At 32.6% G+C, this 16,631-nt stretch overlaps 1 protein-coding gene and 1 long non-coding RNA gene across 4 annotated transcripts in view; one reads left to right on the forward strand and one right to left on the reverse strand.

The window, feature by feature from the left end:
* The window catches only part of Arhgap15 (Rho GTPase activating protein 15), a 619,786-nt gene that overhangs the window by 333,978 nt on the left and 269,177 nt on the right, over nt 1-16,631 (reverse strand). The window lies entirely within an intron of this gene.
* Nucleotides 1-16,631, forward strand: part of LOC124106150 (uncharacterized) — a 155,850-nt gene that overhangs the window by 39,513 nt on the left and 99,706 nt on the right. Inside the window, exons 4-5 of the long non-coding RNA XR_009228557.1 lie at nt 2,927-2,975; nt 13,381-13,548. This is a non-coding gene — a long non-coding RNA (uncharacterized LOC124106150). The remainder of the gene's footprint in view (nt 1-2,926; nt 2,976-13,380; nt 13,549-16,631) is intronic.

A 16,631-nucleotide genomic window follows, 5' to 3' on the forward strand; every position in this document is an offset into this window, starting at 1 on the left:
AATACCTTTATTTATGTATTTATTTTAATGTGGTGCTGAGGATCAAATGTGCTAGGTGAGCACTCTACAGTTGAGCCCCAGCCCCAGCCCTGTATTCTATTATTATTATTATTATTAAACAAAAATTTGCCAGCAATGGTTAACTACCTCTGGATGAGCTTTCTGCTAGAACCTCCCACCTAACACACTTCTATTTGAAAACATTGAAAAAAAAAAAAAAGAACTGAAATTTATTGGGAATAAAGTTAAAAGATCTGAGAAATATTTAATTGGAGTCCCAAAAAGAAAGGATAGAGAGAATGGTACAGAAAGCATATGAAGCAAAATTTCAAAGGGAATGGAAGCCCAGAGGGGTGCACTTATAATTTGATCTTGTTTCTTCCCTTGACACATTCTGTTTTTAAAAGTTATGGATGCACACTGAGACATTCATCAGAGTTTAGGACAGTCTCACAAAATTGAAGTTCAGTTTCACCAAGATGGAGGAGCCTCAAGGCCTTCAGCAGGGACCTGAAGGATTATGCCTTAAAGTAGAGAACAAACCAGAAATGCTCCAGTCCTCACAAATGCAGAAACCCAGCATTGAAGCAGCTTAATCTCTACTTGGATTTCAGTTATCTGCTTATAGTACAAAGTGCCTGACAGAAATAAAAAAGATAAACATGATCTAGAAAAAATAAATCATCTGAAGTTATCTCTATAATTATCATATGTAAAATCATTTTAAAAGTAGATTTGCAATAGATAAAAGATCCACAACAAATAGAAAAAGTGATGAAAATGGAGTCAAAATAAATCTAAGTAATCTGATTATTAGACATAATATTTTCAGGAAATAAACAGAATTGAAGTTTGAGCATAAAATTGGAAGAGACTTCCCTCTGTACCATATTTAACTCATTTCTATTTTGTATTTCTGAAACAGAAACCACCTCTCTTCTACATAACAGGGGTTTTCCTAATTGACCTCCCTGCTTCCATTCCTAGCCTTTTCCACTCAATTTCATTATACAACTGAGAGAGCAATCATTAAAAACATTAATAGGATCAAAGACATCCTGTGAATATTGCAGCACAATTGGTAATAGGTAAGATATAAAATCCACCTAGTGTTCTTCAGTGAATGAAGAGGTAAAGAAAATGTGGCATATATCCACAGTAAAATATTATTCAGCCATGAAAAAAAGGAAATCCTGTTTTTTATGACAACAGGAATGAATCTTGAAAATTTTATGTTAAGTAAAATAATCCAGATACAGAATGATTAATACTGCACCCTCTCATTTATATGTGGCATCCAAAGTTGATTTCATGCAAGTGCAGTAGTGATTCCAAGGCTTGCGGGTGCTTAGCAGGTGGAGGAAGGGAGAAGTTAGTCAAAGCATACTTAATCACAATTAGATAGGAGGAATAAGTTCAAAAAAGCATAGTATATATAGCCAATGACAATATATTGTATTCTTGAAAAATGAAAAGAGTGCTTGTTAAGTATTCTCATGACAAAAATAGTATAGTATCATGTCACTTCTCTGCTCCAAACAACTGAATGGTTGGAATCATAGCCTCAAAGGTTTATATGACCCTAATGTTGCCGACCATATGGACTTCTTCCACACTGCACTCCTCATTCTGACTCAGCTGCAGTGGCCTTCTAGTATTGCCATTCAGCCTTTGAAATGTGGGTTGCTTCTCAGGAATACTCTGGATTTCAAATGTCCCTTTTATTTATGATTCTGCTTCCATCTCACTGTCTCAGAGACGCCTTCCTTGACTACTGTCTATCATGCTCCACCTCCTGTCCATACTTTATTTCCCTTACGTTTATTGACATATTATTGATACTTGATATTTTGTACCAAGATGTAAACTCCTTTAATACAGAAAAATCTTTTTAGTTACCAATATATTTCCAGTTCTTTTTTTTTATTTATTTTTATTTTTTTTAGGTTTAACTTTTTTTGTTGTTTATTGGTTGTTCAAAACAATACAAAGCTCTTGACATATCATATTTCATACATTAGATTCAAGTTGGTTATGAACTCCCAATTTTATTTCCAGTTCTTAAAATAATAGTATCTTGATAAATATTAATTGAATGAGACAATCAATTTATTCAAATGTTACAACCAAACAGTGTCATACATTCTTCTCTTTTATGTGCAAAAATGAATGTACAGGGTTCTTATATTTAAAAAAAAACCTGATAATAGGAGAGAAACACATAAACAATTAGAGATCAATGTGATAACTATAATAAAAAGACAAAGTCCCTATCATAATGATGGAATTTTTTGTTGTTGATTTAGTGGTAAGAAATTGATTTATTTATGTGTCTTCACACAAGAAGTGGATGATTATCCTAAATACTTTTATTCAGACAAACACTTTCATTTAAGTTTAATGAATACAGAATAAAAGATAAATGGTTCTTTATATATGTACCATTCCATCATCTTTAAAGTATATGGTTTTAAAATTTTCTAATTAATATGGATTTTCTTACTACATTCCCATTTCCATCATCATTATGACTGAAGCCATTGTACTCATGTAAATCATTATCATCATTAAAACCTTGCCCTAAACTCAACCCATACTTTATATTTTACTCAAATGCCCCTTTCTGAAGACTTCTCTGGTCTTCTACTTAAATTTCCATTCCCTGTTTTCTGCTCTAATTTTCTAGTTACCATAGCAACATGTAATGCACTCTATGCTTTAACTTTTTATTGTTTTGCTGTTTTCAATCTCTCCAAACTAGAATGTGTGCTCCCCAGGAGTAGAATGCTTCTGTGTTTGTTAACTGCTACATTTTAGCAGATATCCTAATACTTGGCATAAACATATACCTGGCTTGAAAAAAAGCAGGTGCTCAATTAAAAGTTGTTGAAGGAATAATCATGTTTTCCCATTTTCTTCCCTCTAGGAATGAATTTTAATATTGTGTTCATATATAAGGAAATGCTGACACAGAGGTGGGCATATTATAATTGATAATCATATATATCACTGTTAGTGGATGAATATATTAAGCAAGTATATTTACATTGGTACTCCAAATGAGTTTATAACTATCCACATCAATAGTTGACAAAATATTACCCAAATCTTCAAAATTACCAAAACAAATAAGATTTTCATATTACCAAGAATATTCAACTTCATAATAATTCATCATGACATTTGATTTAAATTGCAAGCTTCCATAAATTAAAAGTCTGTTACGTTTTAGTTTTCTATATATCACTTTCCAAAATTATCTATACTAATACTGAAATCAGAATGATTTTTGGTTGGATTTAAATGACTAATTTCAATTTCAATTTCATTTAATTTTTAAAATTCAAAACTACAAAAGTGGGTTTCTGAAATTCAAGTGAATTTCTTATTCCACAATAGAGGAAATGAAGGGTATACTTATCATATGCAAAGTACCAGTCTCTGTGTTGGGGGATATATAGGTAAATGATTACAATTCTTCAGGGAATTCCTATGATATAGAAATTTTGATCTTAATCGTGAAACCTTAACAAGAAGCTCAATAAGTTTGATTAAATATGTGGTTAAGCCTAGTTAAAGGACCATTGGAGATATTCCCTTGTGGAATTAACACTTCTAATATGACTGTGTCTCCACTTCTGTTTCTGACATAAATTAATAAGATTCTATTTGGTTAAAAAATTCTCTCATTAGTGTCCCATCAAAAATAGCACCATTTGCCTCATTAAATTTAATGAGGTTGTTGTTGTTGTTGTTGTTGTTCTATTGGTAGGTGTGGGTGTGTGATATATGTGTCAATGTGTTAGACTTGTATCTTTAGAGAAGAAGCTTTACATAGGCTGGATTTTCTTGAAGCTAGCTATTTCTAGAATGTGGTACATGCACCCTAATGGGCTCAGTACCCAGGTAATATATCTTTTACTTTATTCTGAAATATAAAATGTGCCAGAAATCAGTGCATTTTATGTCAAAAACTCATAATTAAATGATGGCCACATCAGAATATTTTATAATTTATATAATACATATAAAATATGAAAATCACAAAATCAATATTTAAAGGAGAAAAAAATGTATGTTTCTCTTTTGTCTGTAGTCTCCGAACAAAAAAAAAAACTCAAAATAATGAGGAGAATTAACTAAAGCTACCCTTATTCCATCCCCCATAGTTGGGATTTTATTTTGTGAAAAGCTAAAATAATATTTTATTATTATACTGATTAAGTCTTCTGTTTTCAAACTTATGAAAATTAACATGTGATTATTTTAGATGTATATAAATTCTAATTAAGTGCTACAAATACCATCTGTATTAAAGAGGACATTTCTATTTCCTTTTAGCAATTATCAACAAAATAGAGGCACTTGAATACATATACAATATGGATACATTTAAAGAGCATATGTAATGTCTACAGAGTTTTTAACCCACTTGAAATTATTATGGGCAAAAATGATATGAGAACTAGTCACATTCAGGGAAAATATATAAGAAAGTAGATTTCAGGACTCTTTCATCCAATCTTGACTTTCAGATGGGATTAAATAATTCTTAAGAGATAATAATATGTTCTCAAAAATACCTGCAGATTTGGATACATGTAACCTAAAGCTAGAAGAGATTTTAAAAGTCCTGTCCAGAGTTCCTTGTAAGAAAGGAATAGAAGTCCAGAAATATGAAAGGGCCCAAATATAGCCCATAGATTAAAATGAAAAGAGAGTAGAGAAGAGAAGGAGAGAGAGAACAGGCGGCAGGCAGAGGAGGGCTCAAGGAGAATTTAACTACTTTCTCCAGATTAAGTACTATGGGTTTGACTGGTACCTTTTCTATGCTAAAATCTGTGAGCAAAAGCATCCCATCTGAGACTCATGAACAGATCTTACAATTTTGGCTTTAAGAGTAGGAAAAGAAAAGATAAAAACTAATTAGGAGTAATGTGAAAGGAAATATACATTAGAAGAAAAGTTATTATAGGAATTAGAAGAAATGTTACATATCATATTCTATAACTTTAGAGAAAAATGGAAATTTGAACCTATTAAAATAATAAACATTAATGGTAAAGGACAATATGCCAAAAAATGAGAATTTGTTGACTTCAAAAGGAAAATAAAATGTTACAATAAAAATTATTCCAGAAATTAAAACACATTACAATGGCAAAAAGTAGAACAGGTATAATGAGAAGGTTAAGAAAACACATTGTATAAAAAGAATAAGGTTCAAAGCTCTTTTAGAGAATATTGGAAAAATTTAATTCAAAATGGTTGAATACAAGTTTATTTCTTTTAATACTGGGAATTGAACTCAGGGGCACTTGACCACTGAGCAACATCCCTAGCTCTATTTTGTATTTTATTTAGAGGCGGGGGTCTCACTGATTTGCTAAGCACCTCATTGTTGATGAGGCTGGCTTTAAATTCACCATCTTTCTGCATCAGCCTTCAGAGCTGCTGGGATTACAGCAGCTGGGACTGCGCCTGGCAGAATACAAATTTTAATTCTATTCTACTGTCATATTCTATCCATAGCCACAAAAGCTAATATCCATAGGAAGAATATCCAAGGATTTTTTGTTTGTTTGTTTCTATTGGTGGATGAAGAAGAGAATATTAAAAATTATCTTGACTCACTCAATGGTAACAATTTCCAAACCTCAACATGGATGAAACTAGACCAACAAAAACAAAAAAATAGTCATTAAATTTCCTAAAGATAGAATAGAAAAAGAAAAAAGAAACATGACCATCTATGGTTTAAATTTTTACATAAGATCACAGAAATATCAAACACTTCATCTTAAAAATTAATTTTCCCTTTAATGAACAGAGCTTATAAGATAGAGCTTAAAAATTAAATATATCAATATAATAATCATAAGAAACAAAACTAAGAGAAGAATGAGGCCGAACATGAAGGATGCAAATTCATGCTAATGAAATGTTATAAAAAATGCAGCACATCCAATATCAGGAAAACAAAAGATATTCTAGGGATAAGCATTAAATTGTGAGCCAAACATTTCTATGTTTCACCAAAATAATATCCTCCTTCTGGGAAAGCAGCTAGATGTAGTAAACTCTTGAATGGCCTTTTAACATTCCCCTGAACACTCCTCTCTCCCCTTTCCCCAATACATACCCAAAGACATGAAATTCTGAGGACCTAGAGGAAGGACCTAGAGGAACCAGAAAGGGAAGACTCTGGAACCCCTGTAAAACCGCATAGTTCACTGCTTTACTGAGAATGCACTCAAGCAACTGTGATCAAGAAATAAACTGCATCAAGATACAGAATCTGGATTCCAATGTGAAGGTGTATAATGCTATCCTAATAGTAGTCCATCTTGCTAAACTACATTTTCATATAGAATATGATATAATAATGTCAGATTATATAGCTTAAAGTACTCAAAGCAAAAATGATTATAAATATAAGAACAAATTTGAAGATCGTTAATATATTTGCTTGAAAAAAATCAGAGACATGAAAATTTGAAGAACAAAATGATATAAACACAATGATTGACACATCATAACAAAACAAATAAGAATATTTGAAATATTTAAAGAGATTGACTACAGATTAAGCCACAACAAACATATCAATATATCCTCCAAAGCCATATCTCTCAACTACAGTGTTCTCCAATTAGAAGTTAAAAGCAAACAGGATAGCTGAAAAGAATTTTTTTTTCTATTGAAAGTAATAACATGTAAAGAAATAGAAAATATTCTTCTAAAGTTTATTTGGGTTAAATGGATATTAAAGCTAGTATTATAAACTCTTAAAAATGAACATCAGATTATAAAACTGTAGGGATGTGATCAAAACACTAGGTAAGAAGAAAATTCCTTAACTGAGGTTTGTTCATTTATGAAAGATGATAGATGTGAAAAATGGTCTCACATTGACACTCATTATTAATGCAACTGAAAAAAATTCAAAATCAAATGGAACAGAAAAATATTCAAGATCTCACAGGTGAAAATTTTCCTTCCTTGTTTTATGTATAGATATGATTCAAGTGTTCCAGGAAATTTTTCAATATCATTTAAATCCTAAAACTTTTTTTGGTAAGATTAGCATATTTTATGGCCAAAGAAAAATCTCTTGGTCCTATAGGCAGAAGTAAAAAGTCACTTATTAGAAGGCAAAAAAAAAGCCTGGCTTCAGACTTCTGCATATCGATACTCATGTTTAGAGAGTATTAGAGAAAGTCTAAGAGTCAGAAGAAACAAAAGCATTACTCAAGTACTTTATACCCACTCAAGTCTTTGTTCACTTAAAAGGCATCGGAATGACTTCCTTTCTGGGCAACATGGATATCATAATATCTATGTTTTCAACAAATTCAAAGAGTTGAAATAAAATAGTTTCAAGTTAGCAAAATAAATGAGGATTAATCCTTAAAGTACAACTGAGAATTAGAGTGACAGAAGAAAACAAAAATATTGTCAATCTGATGCTATAAAAATAAAACTAAAATACATGTAGATCATTGATGACCAAGTGGGAAGAAGTATACACATTTATCATATTTCATAAAAGGCATTTGCTTAAATTGATGAAGAAAATACTAAAATTTATAAGAATAAATAGGAGAAGAACTAAATCCCATAAGGGAGGAAATGATAAACACAAGTGATAGGCAAGGTTGAATGAAGACAACAGTTGTAAAGCAGATAAACAAAAACCAAGAGAACTGCTCATATGTATTTTTTTTTTTTTTTTTTTTTGCTGTAGGAAGGTAAACCTTATAAGGTGGAACTTAATAAATTCACTTTCCCAAATATATTCTTGTGTTGCACATTAAGTTGGTATAAAATCCACTGAAAAGACTGGTTTGTACTACAAGTTATCTGGCTAGGGATATTTCTATTACTCTGAAATTTATCTTGATTTCCCACAAATTATCTACATATTGCAGAATAACTGCAAATCTAACCTGTAGATTGTTTTCACATAGAAGTTGTACATTTTGATAATATGAGTCTCAGGTAGCTCTTGAGAAATTTCATACTGTATATCCCAATCGAATGTCTATATTTTAAGGCATAATTTCTTTACCAATACCTAAGTAATAAAAACTTGCATTAATTTTTAAGAACGTGACCATGAGTCCCCCGCTTGCTTTTTCTTTTTTCATTAGGTCAATTCAGTTCACCAATAATCATCAATGCTGTTGCCCAATGAGGCATCCATCTTTTTCACTTTGTCTATTCTACAGTTTAAGAATATTCCCTGGCTTGTGCCTAACCCATGGTAGCAACTCATGAGTAGGTACTGATGAAAGAGTAAATGAATCATGACTTCATATTTCATTTTATTTAAGCTGAACAAAACTATTTAAATAAAATACTAATAAACAAAATTTTAATGGCAATCACATATTCAGCCTCAGACATTTATTTTAAAATTAGGTGTAAATAATGCTTTAGGTGATAGGCTTCTGAGAATAGTATGCATTTTTCTATTCAATGAAGTGACAGCTAAATTTTCAGTCTATAATTTGATTCCATCTCTGTCAACACATTCATTTATCTTCTACAACTATCTAAGGATCTCTATCAAATTTTTGTTCTTCAATTAAAATTTATTCCTTAATTCACTGGATTGGACAAGGAGATGGAAGGAAGAGAGGGGACATGGGAATGGGAAAGACAATGGTGTGTTCAAATTTGAACACATGACCAGTGTAACTCCACATAATGTTTAACCACAAGAATGGGAAGTTACACTCCATGTTTTTTATGATATATCAAAATACATTCTATGTCACATATAACTAAAATAAAATTTAAAAAATAATGATTTTTTAAAAATTTCCAAAATCCCAAAACAAAACAACAACAAAAATTCTTCCTTAAAATGTGTTGCCTTCCAGAAGACCAAGTAGAGAAGGAGAAGAGGAATAAAGGAGGGAGGAGGGCAGAGAAAGAGGAAGCACTGGGGACAGAGTGGAGCCAATTATATTCCATGCATGTATGATTATGTCAAAATGAACCCCAGTGCTATGTATAACTACAATACACTAATTAAACACTAAAAACATAGAAAGTATCAGCTCTGTATTGTCATAATTCTTTCAATGCCACCATCATCTTTTTTCATCTTTTTTATCAGGTCTTTTTCTACTGTTCTGTTTTGTTTTCTACGTCTTGTTTGTCCCTAGTACATCATCATTTATGATTCGTTTGCCCTCAAAAGTTCAGAATAACCAGTATATTCCACCTTCTATTTACTCACACCAAGGTGTGCCCCTGTGTTAACTCTGGGCTCCCTCTCTCTCAATTCCTTGATCATTTCATAGTTTTAATGTAATAGCTGCATCATGTTTCTCCATAATACAACTCCAAATCATAAAAGGTTAAGATGACAAGGCTTTTGAATTGAAATTGGAGAAATTTCAATGTGCTCTTACTTTTTAAAAATAGCTCCCACTTTTTTTTTAAACCTTCAGATACCAGTACTATTTATGTGATCCTTATTCTACAGCTCCCAAGTGAGTTTTGTCTGAATAGTTGTTACTGGTGAAACATTTAAGTTCCATTTATGTTGGCTTTATGTGCTCAGAGTAGAAACTCAACAGTAATAGTGAGTGATTTTCTGGAATGGTTATTTTATGAAATTTGAGATAATTTGCTTTTAAAGTTAGACACACATGCACTCTATGTGCACACATGTGCACTCGTGCACATGCGCACTCGTGCACATGCGCACACAAACATACACACACTTCCCCTGATGTTTCCTGAAACTCTAGGTTTCCTTTTATGGTTTTAGTATCTCATTTATAATAAAATTTATCTTTGTATGAGCATAACTTCCCCATAATCATGCATTATGCAATTTTTTTCAAAGAAGTTTAGGGAATTGTTATATTTTTTCTTAGGTGGTTTTATATTTGTTTCTTGTTTGCTCCTTAGTAACAACAGATATATTTTTGAGTGTAACAATTATTATTCCCTTCTAATTCCCACAATACTTGAGTCTATCTATGCGTTAGTGATTAGTAACTGAAAATTGAGTTGATAGTTTGAAAATTAGAAGAAATATATTAAGTCCCATGAAAGTGAAGCATGTGCACTGAAAGAGGTCCACAGGAAATCATACTCAGGGCTTTAGGGAGGACTGGCTTTGGCAAGTGGAAGGCTGGGAAGAAAATAGCAGGCCTAGGTATCTAGAATGGCACAGCGTAGAAATCATCAGTCCTATTATTTTCAAGGCTCAAAAATTAAAAAAAATATAATTTTGGTGGGAAAAAATGGTTTGAGGATAAAAATCACAGTATTTACTTTCTTTAAGAAGATGTTAGATTTACTCCAAATATAAAAATTTTTTCAGTCAACCAGGTTAAAGTTAATTGATGGATTAGCATTCCTTTGTTTCCATCTAGCTTTGAATAGCTTTGCATCTTGTTAATTATTATTTTTAATGTTTTTTTTTCTTGAATCTCCATTTAAATCTTGGAGAAACCAGCTTTAATATTTGTGATTAGGTTAACAAAACTGTATAACTTTAGGATAATTTGTTCTACAAGAAACTAAGTCCTCAGGAAGGCTGTCCTCCAAAAGTCTCTCAGCCAGGTAGACAATTAAAAAACAGGTGAGAAGAATATTTTCACTGAGGTCCCAAAGTGGCCTTCAATTAACAAAAACAATCGGCTGATGTTTCTCTTTTTGATGCCAGGAAACTCTGTGCAGTGTTTCTAGTTTTTCCTTCAATCAGCCCAACATGAGACTTTGCATCAAGCTGTGATTTTGTAAATTTTGTTTTAGTACCTATTGGGGCATCCTGTGAATCATGGTCTCTTCATCTCTGCATCCTGGGGAAGTGCATACAGACCAGAAAGGCTTGGGCAATTTCTCATCTCAAAATATTCTCACCCACCCCCTTCCAATTTGGAAAATAAAATTAGCTGTGAGTTTTTATCCCAGGGAACCACATATTTTTGAAACAACAGAGTTTTCAAGTCCTGAAGAAGGGTGATTCTTTTGTTTTCTCTGTCACTAATAAGCCATTTCCTTTTGTGAACTCAAAAGAAGCTAAAATCCTCATGAGTACCTTAGCTGTTTTCTATTTTTCCAGCTTCAGTTTGATCTGTAATAAAACAACAGAATATTTGTCTCTCTCTCACTGTCTTTCTGTCTCCCTCTCTCATCCTACATGCCCTGACTAATAAGTCAATCCTTTTTTTGAGGCCTAATAAACTTATCTTGTATTTTTTATATCATTGTAATAATATTATATGGCAGGCAAAAATATAATGATAAATGATAATTTGCCAAAAAGATTAAAAAAACACTGAGGTGTTACCTATCAAAAGTTCTCCTTCTGTCTGTGATGCAGCACAGATTGTGATCGTGACAGTAAATCTGGTGCTATTGTTAATGCCATGGCACTTGGGTTTTTGGCTTGCTTTAGTCCAATCTGTGACATGCTTGTGAATATCTTTCTTCTGTTCTGTCTGTATGGCATATGGATTTCTGGGATACAACGTCAGACCTATCCACATAACAAGTGTTCAGAGCACCTTATCATTTTAAAAAGCCAATTACTCAAAAAGACAAATGTGAAATGTTTCACATTTAATGATGAGCAAATCTGCAAAACAAATGCAATTTTGCTCGTTCTAAAAAGTTTAGTTTAACTGTAAATATTGCAATGGAGTCTTGCATGACACACACCACCAATAGGGAAAAGCTCATTTCATACATATTGTATATCATCACTGTCAATTACATCTGCACAGGATTTAAAATGAGGGTGGTATAAGTAATTAGAAATAAAGAAAATAGAATATTCTAAACTACAAGGCTCTGAAATCACTGTAAAAATGTCACTGCTAACATTGAACACTCTAAAAAAATATTTTGAAAGTCTCACCCAAAAAACTGAAAACTGCATATGTCTACAGAGGTAAAGGTCACTCATGAAACACTCAACAACAAAAAATACCAATTCATTTTTTAGAAATATTTGTCAATATGTAAAGAATGTTTTGTACATAAGTTCTCAGTTACTGTTGAATCAGTGGCTGTATGTAATATTCCCACATGGAATGATGTCCTTTCAAATACTTTAAAACAAAGGTTTAGTGAAAGATTTTATGGGGACATCTTGAGTGCTGAGATTTTATGCATGGGAAGTACACTAACAAAAAACAATAGCATTAGTTTTGAAACTGATTTATCTATTTATACTTTTCTATCTATTTATGATGAAGACAATAGCTCATTCATAACTATACATCTCTATTTTATCTACCCTCTGCTACCTAAACAAAACAAAGATGAGACTGAAAAAGAAAAAAGAAATCAATCCTACTCTTCAGTGTCTACCATGTAGGTTATGTAAATACAGTTGTCACATTTAAATATCTTTACTCTTTTTTTTTTGCCTGCACATTCTTTAAACCTTCTTTTAAACTGTGAACACTGGTAACAGAATATTATATGACATGAGAAATGGAATGCACCTGGCACTGGTAATTTTAGAAGAAACTAATCTCGATATTTATAACATCATTTTAGCAAGCAGAACAGTTTTACCAGGCTTGGAATGTTGATATGAAAAAGTTCATTTAGTTCTTGGACTTTCATTCTCCATTGAAATGTAGTCAAAATTCAGAAAGTCTCCAATCAGCTATTGCATAGCAAACACAAAAGAGCCTACAGGACTCCTCTACTAGTAACTGAGATGAGACAATATGCTTTGATTCACTCTATTGAATTTCATATTAACTTTTTGTTATCCAGCATAGAATTTGAAAAAGAAGAGTTAAACAACAACTCCATACATTAAAGAAAGATAGGAAAAATTAGTCAACCATAATATTTTTGACAGTATTTCCTGAAAATAAAGGCCTCGCCTAGTATTTACTTATTCTCTTAGCTATTGTGGGTTCATTTCAACTGGATGCATATACATTTTAATTTGAAGTGAATTGGTATGATAATGTCCATAGCACTTGAATGTTTTGATATTGTAGTTAATAATCTATCAGGTGATCTCACAAAGGCACTTAATTACAATATGAAAGTAATGATTTTGGCTAATTTTCCACTTTGTGGAAAGATTCAGGGTCTAGATAAGCAAACCAACAAATAATTAACCAATATTTTTGGCCTTTTCAAAGTAATAAAATTTGATCTATTTACAAATAAAATAATTTGATGTAAGCCTCCCACTCTTCTCTTCCAACCAATGTACTGTATTCTTTCCTTACACTGAGCCTGAACAACTTGAAATGTGAGGAGTTGTGTAACCAGACCAAATTCTTATAGTAATATTTGATTTCTAACAGTTGGGGCTTAAAATAATGTAACAGGGAAATTCTTATACTAAGGCACTCATCTCAATATTTATATTCATAGCTTACACAGAAATATTTACACAGAAGAAAATGACGATACTCATGGAGCTCTGTCAAGAGGAAACCAGCTCACAGAAGCACCAAGGGATGTAATCTGCATGTGAGTGTGAATCAAAGCGACACTGAGAGTCTGAACAGCTCACCCTTGCCTAGAGTCATTCTGCAACAGGTATTTGTTTTCTAATCTGTTGCTTATATCTATACTTCCAGTGATTTATAATTAAAGGTCACAATCACATTTTGAAGATGGAAGGAAGACTTAAAGAACACCTTTCCACTAGTGTCCTTATTTGAGAGTGGAAAAAATTTAGACAGAGAAGGACTGAGGCGCTGTCCAGGAAGTACTTTCCTCAAGCCTTGGGCTGAGCTGCAGTCAAATGTTCTGTGCTGGTATGAAGGTTGCTTCACGTGTTCTGTGTGCCACTCTAGGAAGTCTCTTAACCCTGTTAAGAGGAAATTTTCTCAGTTGTAAAAATCTGGTGACCCCTATTTTACAGAGGTATTAGGAATGAGGTAATACCTGGGAAAACCCCATAAACCACAATGTTCTCCACAAATACACTGTAGTGTTGTTCTCCACCTCACTAGGGACTCAGTTTTAGTTCCATTATTGTTACTGCTATTATTTTGCCTTGCCTATCTTACAGGTTAAAAACCATTAAACAGCACAGGGAAATCAGGGGGTAAAATTCCAGCTTTTATAGATAGAAGCACAGCTGCCAAGGAAACATATCCTTTCATCTTAATGTACTTTGAGACTATATGAAACGGTTAATACAGCTTGGACCCATCTTCTTGTTAAATATTTGTCCAAAGGAAGAAAAAAGTAATAATGGTATAAGGAATAATTATGACAGCTGCAAGCTTCCATAGTTGCCTCCACACAGTATTATTATTATTGGAAATGCTATCTGGGCAGTACCTGAGTCCATAAAGTATCAGGTGTCCATTTGGCAAGAGAAAAAGGAAGGAATCAGATCAACATTTTATAAGTGGCTTGCATTTTTTTTGCACCTGTTATTCTACAATTTCTTTCAGTTATATTTCAAAACACTACAGTTGGGATCTCCTTGCCAACCTGAGATGGCATAAGCCTGGATAACAGAACAAAATGTGAGAAGGTCCTTCTGTCTTTAACGCCTGTTCACCAGTGAATCAGCCTCCAATTAATCTGTTTCTTCAGTAGGAGTTTAATAAAAGTCAAGAGCACACATGTTCAGGCTTGTTTAGTATTGAAGCTGTGTTAACATTATCTGTCTAGCCAGGTCAAAAATCCTGTGTAATTAGATGCCAGAAACCATTTAAAAAAATTTAAGGATTTTTCAATTTATTATGAGCAATTGATTATCTGAGATAGGGAAGTTTAAATCTAAAATGGAAGTACAATGAGAGGGATGCTTCTCATTAAATGTCCCAAAGAAATAAAAGTTTGTTTTGTGGCCAAACTGCACATAAAACTCAATATAGTAGGTTTGTTATTTTCTATCTGTTTATGAACCAGAAAATTCAGGATTGCTCGGCAACTCTTATTTCCATTCCACTGTGTGAGTGATGATCAGAATTGGTCATTTACATTCAATCATACACAGCATTATGTTTGGAGGGAGTGCTTAACTCAGTCATCTGTGCCTATGAACTGAATGTGCCTCAGTGTTTTCTAGAGGAAATCAACAACACTGCAGATGGAAATACAGGTTGGATGTATTTATGACAAGCCGAGGTAGCAAATACAAAGGCACAGAACTGAAAGCTTCTGAGACCCTACCTACACTGCTTATTTTGAGCAGTGGCAGAGGCAACAAAGTCCCAGAAAGCCCAATGCTCTTAGAATTTATGGGAAGTGACATTTAACCCATAAGTGACGTGGTACATTAACTTTGCATAAATCACTAAACAGAATCACCTTCACCAGCATCTCTTGAGTCCACCTTGGAATCATAATTGCTCAGACTGAGGAATATGAAATCTGATTCTTGTTCTTACATTTCAGTGTGGGAAAATGAAATAAAGATGACTCATACACACAGGACTCTTCATATCACTGTGAAACTTTTTACAGGGAGATTATTTCAAAGATCACCATTCAAGGAAGAAAGCAGACATTTCAAAGAAGAAAGCAGTTAATAGTGATTGTCTATATTCAGCTTTCAGATTTCATCTAATTACACAGAATATCATTTCTCCTTTTTTGATAAGTTTAATAATCAATTCATTAAAGATATGACTTTATAGGTACCCATTTCCAATAACTGTAGAAGAATTCTCTAAACATTCCAAATGAAGGGATGAAACATTGTAAGGTGGATCTGCTCATTAAGAAAATTTAAATTAGTGAAATTTTATGACCACGATGACTTCCTGTCTCATATTGGGTATAATGCATTTTAGAGCCCATTATTGGTTAAGTGTTAGTTTTCATAACATTCTTAATTTTGTCACAAATTTTTATCTATGAAAAAGTAATAATAAAAAAAATTAAAAACCCTCCAGGATCATATTGTATTTCTTTTTAATTTTTGTCTGTAGTCAATATAAGATCCCTATATTTCAAACACAGTGGCTACTTTCATATCTTCTATTCATTCAGAATATGTTGGATTGATTTTTAATAAGTCATTAAAAAATATTTTGAAAGTGTCTGCCTCATGACAAATGATCCAAAATCTACTATTTATAAAGTTGCCATATGAAACTAAGGTTTAAAATGTATGTTATCTTGTTCCATAAGTTTTATTATTACTTTTATTTATCATTATTTTTCACATAAACCAACACTCTGTACAACTACTCTGCATGTGGAGATGGAATGATTGCCAAACCTTGTTTAGAGAATTGTCATCTGAGCCCCAGTTGTATTTTCTTGCCTAGAGTCTATATCTACTTCTCTTCCTATATAGGTTGTATTCAAGCTGTCCCAAAGGAGTCTTTTGGCCTTTACTTTTGACAGCATTGAAAATTTCCACAAACCTACCTTCAGGGAATCAGCAAGGACATTTCAGGAATTGCCCACTTCCTCCTTCTAACTTTGGGCAAGTCATATTCTCACTTTTTCCTCATTGTCTCTGTTGTTAAATGTGAGAAATCATGAGATAATTCATGTATTTCAAAGAGTCATATCCATGAAACAATTGTAATCACTGTAATGAAGGCAGTGTAGCATGCTCTTGGAATACTGGGTATTGAGGGGTTTATATTTCTTGGCAGAAAATGCTTTAACTTTGGGGCCTTGATGCACATCTAGAAAGGCAAGAA

The sequence above is a fragment of the Marmota monax genome, unplaced genomic scaffold, assembly GCF_021218885.2.
Source record: "Marmota monax isolate L192 unplaced genomic scaffold, Marmota_monax_Labrador192_F-V1.1 WCK01_AAM20220418_F8-fsc00034, whole genome shotgun sequence".
Taxonomy (NCBI): domain Eukaryota; kingdom Metazoa; phylum Chordata; class Mammalia; order Rodentia; family Sciuridae; genus Marmota; species Marmota monax.